At 46.3% G+C, this 7,500-nt stretch overlaps 1 long non-coding RNA gene across 2 annotated transcripts in view; it reads right to left on the bottom strand.

The window, feature by feature from the left end:
- The window catches only part of LOC135101599 (uncharacterized), a 267,993-nt gene that overhangs the window by 98,785 nt on the left and 161,708 nt on the right, over window positions 1–7,500 (bottom strand). For both annotated transcript variants that reach the window (XR_010269331.1, XR_010269330.1), the window contains exon 3: window positions 1–44. This exon is cut by the window's left edge and continues 19 nt beyond it. This is a non-coding gene — a long non-coding RNA (uncharacterized LOC135101599). The remainder of the gene's footprint in view (window positions 45–7,500) is intronic.

Below are 7,500 nucleotides of genomic sequence, written 5' to 3'. Positions count from 1 at the left end.
ATCCGTCACTCTTCCTCCTCCTGCTCCTCGTCTCTCGTCGTGACCTGGGGAGAGAGAGAGGAAAATATTTGGACTGTGGCTTCTTACACAAAATAATATATATTACTATGAGAGAGAGAGAGAGAGAGAGAGAGAGAGAGAGAGAGAGAGAGAGAGAGAGAGAGAGAGAGAGAGAGAGAGAGAGAGAGAGAGAGAGAGAGAGAGAGAGAGAGAGAGAGAGAGAGAGAATCACGAACCTCCATCATAATCAGCGACTTTTACCTGGCTACTAATTCCCTGACCCCTTCACTACCTTCGGCGTGTCCCTACTTTCTCCCCTCTCCCTCTACACTGTCCAACCGCGGCATTATTATAAGCCTCCAACTGATCTGCTGAATGCACTCTTGCTCCAATCCTCTCTCTCAATGACCTCCACTTTCTGCCCCTCCCAGATATTTTCACCCCCACTTTCCCCTCACAATCTCCACAATCCTCCTCGTCCCCCCCACCAAGCCTCCCCCGCCTCCAAATTCCTTTCCTCCCCAGGCCGTTCCTCCCTTCCTCTCCTGCCAGGCTGAGATATTCACCGATAACATTAGTGTAGCGAGCGGGAGGGGGACGGGGGCGAGGGCGGGAGAAGAGCTTTGAGTGGTTTATAACCCAGGTTTAATGAACGGGTTTACCGGGCTGCGGCGGCCGATAAGGGTGAGCGGAAGGTCAGACGGACTGCTGCTCCTCTTCGTCTTTATCGGTTTTGTTGAGATTGTCAGGGCGAAGAGGCTCTGGCGTGTCAGCTCACTAGGTCGCCGTAAAGGGGTGCCGGGAGGCCTCGGCGGGCGTGCGTGCGTGTACGTGGGTGTGGAATGAGGTGTTGACGTGCGTGTGTGAGTGGTGGTGCGGGTGCACGCTGCTTGACAACTGTGAGGGATGCTTGTGGTGGCTGCTGTGCGTGACTGTGGGTCACTCAGGATAAGTAGGGTCAAAGCTGTGAAAAAATAATGACGAGGAGCTGCGAGGCTTTATCAGCTTGGGACGCAGTGATATCATTTAGCGATGAGTGAGTCTTGTATGATTTTTTACGGTTTCATATGAAGGTCGCTGGTGTATTAAGCTTCACCTAACAGGAGAGCTGATCCGCGCGTCGCTATTGAGGCAGCACGGGCATTCCACAAAACAGCTTCACGAGGCTATCATGCACAATAGGAAATATTCACACTGACTACAGGCTGAGAAAGTCCGCAATCCGACGCCTCCAAATATTTTCAGTGGCGATATGTTTTGTTATTTATTGACAACTGCGGATAAAAAAATACAATACTGATGTGGAGAGAAAATGAAACGCCTTCAGGTGTAACTTTCACCGCTTTGCAACACTTAATATTTAACAATTATCTAATTAACTGATAAATAATACAACCACAGCATTCTATAACCAATTAAACGCTCTCGGGTGGATTATCGACCTGAAGTGAGGAATGTCTGGGAGAACAGGAAAAAAATGAGAGAGAGAGAGAGAGAGAGAGAGAGAGAGAGAGAGAGAGAGAGAGAGAGAGAGAGAGAGAGAGAGAGAGAGAGAGAGAGAGAGAGAGAGAGAGAGAGAGAATCACCACTCACTTTAGATCCGAACACTTAGGGAATCAGGGTTTTGAGTGATAAGGTGTCAGGGCGACGGGCTGATCACCACCGACAGACTGATGCGGGCGACAAATTCTTTCACTGATCGAGTCTTCACCGCGACCTGTTTTCCTCGTTGACATTAGGAAGCAAGTTTTCATCAGTTCCGCGTCTGAAGGTCACTCACTCGATACGTGTTACCGAGCTCCAGGCACTGACACTGATTCCCTTGTGGTCAAAAGTGCAAAGGTGTCAAGATTAGGTCAGGTTAAGTGTATGAATCTAAGAAAAGTATATTTTAAGTATATTTTATTGAATTTTATGTATGTGATTGTAGAATATGGAGAGAGAGAGAGAGAGAGAGAGAGAGAGAGAGAGAGAGAGAGAGAGAGAGAGAGAGAGAGAGAGAGAGAGAGAGAGAGAGAGAGAGAGAGAGAGAGTCAGAAAATAGAGCCATAAATCACACACAGCTAACAGCATTAACATCCTCACACACACACACACACACACACACACACACACACACACACACACACACACATCACCCACACACGACGACCACACAACAGACTTTCCCACTCACCCTCTTTCTCCCTCCCTCCTTCCCTCCGCCCCTCCTTCACCTCACCCTCGCCGGAACCCTCAAACACAAAAAACGGGAAGCCGCCGCTGGGGAGGAGAACATGGGTAGCGGTCTCTGAAGATGATAAACAGTGACTCTGGGTGAGGGTGTTGACGCGCGCTGGGTGACTTGACCGGTGCTGCTCCTCGCCGGAAACAGGGAGTGGCCGAGGATGAGGATGAGGAGGAGGAGGAGGAGGAAGAGGAGGAGGGGGAGGTTAAGTAGGAGGAAAGGAAGTACATGCAGAGATGTGGGAGATAGAATGAGTGAGAGAGAGAGAGAGAGAGAGAGAGAGAGAGAGAGAGAGAGAGAGAGAGAGAGAGAGAGAGAGAGAGAGAGAGAGAGAGAGAGAATTTTTGGGCGAGACACACTAGAGGAGAGCAGGAAAAAAAGGCGAAAGTAGGAGTAGTTAGGAGGAAAAAACTGATAACGGATGCACAAAAAATAGACGATGGAAATATGCGTAGGAGAACTGGACGAAGAGGAGGAGGAGGAGGAGGAGGGAAGATTACAAGAGGAAGACAGAGAGGAAGATAAAAAAAAAAGGAGTATATGAAAATAGCAGTTAAAAGCAAATGAGAATAAGAGATAATGACAGACGTAAAAAAAGATATGTAGAGAGAGAGAGAGAGAGAGAGAGAGAGAGAGAGAGAGAGAGAGAGAGAGAGAGAGAGAGAGAGAGAGAGAGAGAGAGAGAGAGAGACGGACGAACAATCAGGTGAAAGGGGTGACAGATAGTGATGAAGGAGAAGGAATGGGAAGTTTAAGAGGTCAAGGAATGGACTTATATGGTGGTGGTGATGGAGAAGCGGGGTGATGGGTGATGGGTGATGGAGAAGCGGGGTGATGGGTGTGGGATGATGTTGGTAGTGATACGGCCAGGCGTGATGCCAGACCCGTTGGAGGTGAGAAATGTGCTTAATGATAATGATGACGGTGATGATTGTAATGGTGATGAAAGGAATGAATGAGGAGGAGGAGCGGGAGCACGAGAAGGAGAAGGAGGAGGAGGAGAAGGAGGTGGTTGTGGTGGTGGTGGTGGTGGTCGTGGTGGTGGTGGTGGTGATGGTGGCGGTGGTGGTGGCGGTGGTCGTGGTGATGGTGGTGGTGCCTGAAAGGAATGAAAATAGTGAATGAAAGTTAAGAAATGAGAAAAATGACCAAGGAGGAGGAGGAATATTACTGATATGGTCATGCAACTCTCTCTCTCTCTCTCTCTCTCTCTCTCTCTCTCTCTCTCTCTCTCTCTCTCTCTCTCTCTCTCTCTCTCTCTCTCTCCCAGAAGAACACCTAAGCAGCAAATGATTAAGAAGAAACATAAGATTAAGAATATCTATTTTGGAAAGAACCACGTCATTCACCACCACCACCACCACCACCACCGATACTACAGTGTGTTATAAGTAAGTAGTGGCACACAACCTTACTGTGAGGTAGCATGAAGGATTGTTTATTGACTAAGTAAATAAAATATAGACAGGTAAATAGGCATGGAGAGAGAGAGAGAGAGAGAGAGAGAGAGAGAGAGAGAGAGAGAGAGAGAGAGAGAGAGAGAGAGAGAGAGAGAGAGAGAGAGAGAGAGAGAGAGAGAGAGAGAGAGAGAGAGAGAGAGAGAGAGAGTTTTGATTTCCAGGAAGGAGAATCAGAATTGAGAAGTGCAATCGTTAACCTCTTGCAGTTCTTGAAACGCTTGGTAGAAATGCCGGGCGTTGTTGAGATTACCCTGAGTTATAACCCGGTGGGAATTGATTTGGTGCCATTAAAACATTATTATAAAAGCGACACTCCACCTTGTAATGGAAGGGAACACCGTGACACTGACATACGATTTCCTAACAACTGGATCTTGATAGCTATAAAAGGAGAAAGAATAACATGTGAAAGTAAAAATGAGAGAAAAAAAAAGAAAAACTAGAATATAATAAAATGATTAAAACTGAAATGAAGTTACTGAGAGTGCTTTCTTGAAAATATAATACACGACTGAGTTTCTTTCCATTCTCGCCTCTCTGTTACGGTCAGTTTTAAGGCAGACTTCTTCACAGAGTATTTTTGTGTCAAGTGTTTATCTCATCAATATTACTAACGGTGCGGGGCGATACACGCTTCGTGGGAGAATTGTTTCTTAGAATACCACTAACGGTGCCATGCTGCTTTACGTACAAATGATATTTCTTTCAGTCGCTGCATTGAAAGAAAAAAAAATTTACTGGCTTATCCATGACAGCTTTGTCGGAAATATTTTATAAGACTTTTGATCACGATGCGAGTGTAAGCTATATTCACAGTCACCCAGAGCGAAGAGTTTGAGCTAGTTTAGTGACGAAAATAAAGAAATGCAAAGTACGTTAATTTCGGCTTACGTACGAAGGGCGTATCAGTCATGATTTATATAACGTGAAGATACAAGAAGAAAAAAATGATTGTGTGATGAGAGAGAGAGAGAGAGAGAGAGAGAGAGAGAGAGAGAGAGAGAGAGAGAGAGAGAGAGAGAGAGAGAGAGAGAGATGGCGTGGGGGGAAGAGGAGGAGGAGGAGTATGGAGCGTGAGGACCCTTGACTAAATAAGGAACGTAGGAGAACAGGTTGAGGCGCCCCACACACCCCCGCGTGCCCCATCCCACCCTCGACCCTACACCGTGCCTCCCTATGCCCCTTCCTGCTGCACGCCACCCCTTCCCTCCATCTCTTCCCCCTGCCCCGCCTCGCCCAAGCCCCGCCCCACCTGTCAATCTCAGTCCCATGCCCCGCCACCTCCGCCCTCACCTTCATAACTACCATTCCCTTCCATCCACTCCCTCATCCCGGCATGCCTTCCCTTCCTCTCCCCATTCCAGAGCTCTTCCTGCACCTTCCCATGTCTTCCTTTTATTCCAGTTTTACCATTCCTACTTCTCCTATTCCTTTTATTATTGTTCTTCACGTATTCTCACGTTTTTCTTCCGCATTCACGTTAATCCACGTAACTCTCTCACTATATACCTCCTTTCCTCCCCGTCCTGTTTCTCTCCTCCCCTTCACTAACCTCCTTTACCCAGTCCATCGTCGCCTTCCTCTCCCTCCCTCCCTCTCTCTCTCTCTCTTGCCTTTCTATCTATAATCTTATATTCACATGGTCTCTCAATATCTGTACTTTCTTTTCTCCCCCTCACCTACACCTCTCACACTTCCTTGATACTTGTCTGGTCACCGATAAATTCACGCCTTTATGTCTTTACTTTATCATGCACATCCCGGTTCATGCTACGTACGCAATATTCAAATATCAACCTATCCGTCAACTACATAATATTTCATGAGGGTTTTATAAATTGTCTCCTCGATTGTGGAAGAGACAATCACATCATTCTGCATAAGGATGATTTCATTTTTTTTTTTTTTGCTTTTTTTCTTTCTCTAGTGAAGAAAGGAGATATGAATCATATATATATATAAAAAAAGAAGAGTATTATAAACTTCACGTTGACTTTTATAACATACCTGGCAGGTGAGGAGAGGAAAAAAAGAGGAAGAGGAAGACTATGAAAAAAAAAAAAATAGCGTTACGATCTTATGTAATTTTTCTCTTCTCTTCCATTCCCACATGGTGAGTTCCGTGGGTGGGTGGGTGAGGTGAGAAGAGGGACGGACGGAGATGAGGATGAGGATGACAAGGAGGAGTGTAAAGTTTGACGGGCATCCTGAAGGGAGAGGCGGTACCTTGTCGGGGGTGCGAGGTGTGGCGAGGCGTGAGGCACCAGGTGAAGAGAGAGAGAGAGAGAGAGAGAGAGAGAGAGAGAGAGAGAGAGAGAGAGAGAGAGAGAGAGAGAGAGAGAGAATTCATAATGGTACAAAAGAAGAAGGTAAGGAAGAAGATGGAGAAGAAGAAGAAGAAGAAGAAAAACAATAATAATAATAATAATAATAATAATAATAATAATAATAATAATAATAATAATAATAAGAGAAGAAGAAGAAGAAAATGTACAATACAGTAGGAAAAGGAAACTAGAGAGAGAGAGAGAGAGAGAGAGAGAGAGAGAGAGAGAGAGAGAGAGAGAGAGAGAGAGAGAGAGAGAGAGAGAGAGAATTCACCTGTCGCAAGTGTGGTGAGGTGCGGTGACGGACGGGTTGGCTGGGTGACGGGTGACGGGTGACGGTGGGGGCGGGGCTGGGGAGGGCTGGGATTGGTGGGTGGGTGGGGGCGGGATGGATGGGAGGGCGTCGTGAGTCTCCATCGCTCCCCTGCTCGTCGCGGTGCCACATAAATCACTGATAACAAGACGCGGCTCAAAACTCACGACTCTTGACCACGATTCCTCAAGTTTCTACTCTGATGAGGCGCGCTGACCCAGGCCACCTCTCTCTCTCTCTCTCTCTCTCTCTCTCTCTCTCTCTCTCTCTCTCTCTCTCTCTGCTTGACTATTCCCCCTTGTTTTTTCTCTACTTTATTATTATTATTATTATTATTATTATTATTATTATTATTATTATTATTATTATTACTATTTTTATTGGTGATGGAATATATTTATCCACTATGTAGTTTTCTTTCTTCCGCATTACATTCTATAAGTCTAGTATATTTTCTCCCTATCATTAGCACATCCTCTCTCTCTCTCTCTCTCTCTCTCTCTCTCTCTCTCTCTCTCTCTCTCTCTCTCTCTCTCTCTCTCTGAATGCCGTAAAATTTTCTCTGTTTTTCCACAACATGAACGAAACTTTGACATAATTTTGACCTCTGGAATTATCTCATCCTATTTCTCCTCCTCTTCCTCCTTCTCCTCCTCCTCCTCTTCTTCCTCTCCCACATGACACAGCAATATCGTTTCTCTTGAGCAGCTGCTTCAAGAACATGAAAGGTTCCGGCGGTGAACTTACAATTATTCTGAAAATGTAGCACCTTCTTTTTGCGTGTTGGACATTTTTATTTGCCACTTTGTACTTTTTACTCTCTCTCTCTCTCTCTCTCTCTCTCTCTCTCTCTCTCTCTCTCTCTCTCTCTCTCTCTCTCTCTCTCTCTCTCTCATTTCATCCTTTCCGGCAAAGTATTCACCTTAACAGGAAGGATGCAGGGAGTGGCAGGAAAGGTTGGCGGAGGCGAGGGAAGGAAAGGGGGAGGAGGGTCGTGTTAGGAGACGGAGAAGAGAGAGGAGGGAGAGAGGGTCATAGGGGGAGAGTGTAAGGTTAGGGGGAGGGGAAGAGATCTAACTGCACTCTCCGGTTCTCTCCTGCCCCCTGCGAGGCTGACTTGCAGAAAATGTAAGCCGGAAGCCATACCAACCCACCTGCTCTACCTAACATAGC

This window comes from Scylla paramamosain, chromosome 6 (assembly GCF_035594125.1).
Source record: "Scylla paramamosain isolate STU-SP2022 chromosome 6, ASM3559412v1, whole genome shotgun sequence".
Classification (NCBI taxonomy): domain Eukaryota; kingdom Metazoa; phylum Arthropoda; class Malacostraca; order Decapoda; family Portunidae; genus Scylla; species Scylla paramamosain.
This window is presented reverse-complemented; position numbering and strand designations above follow the sequence as displayed.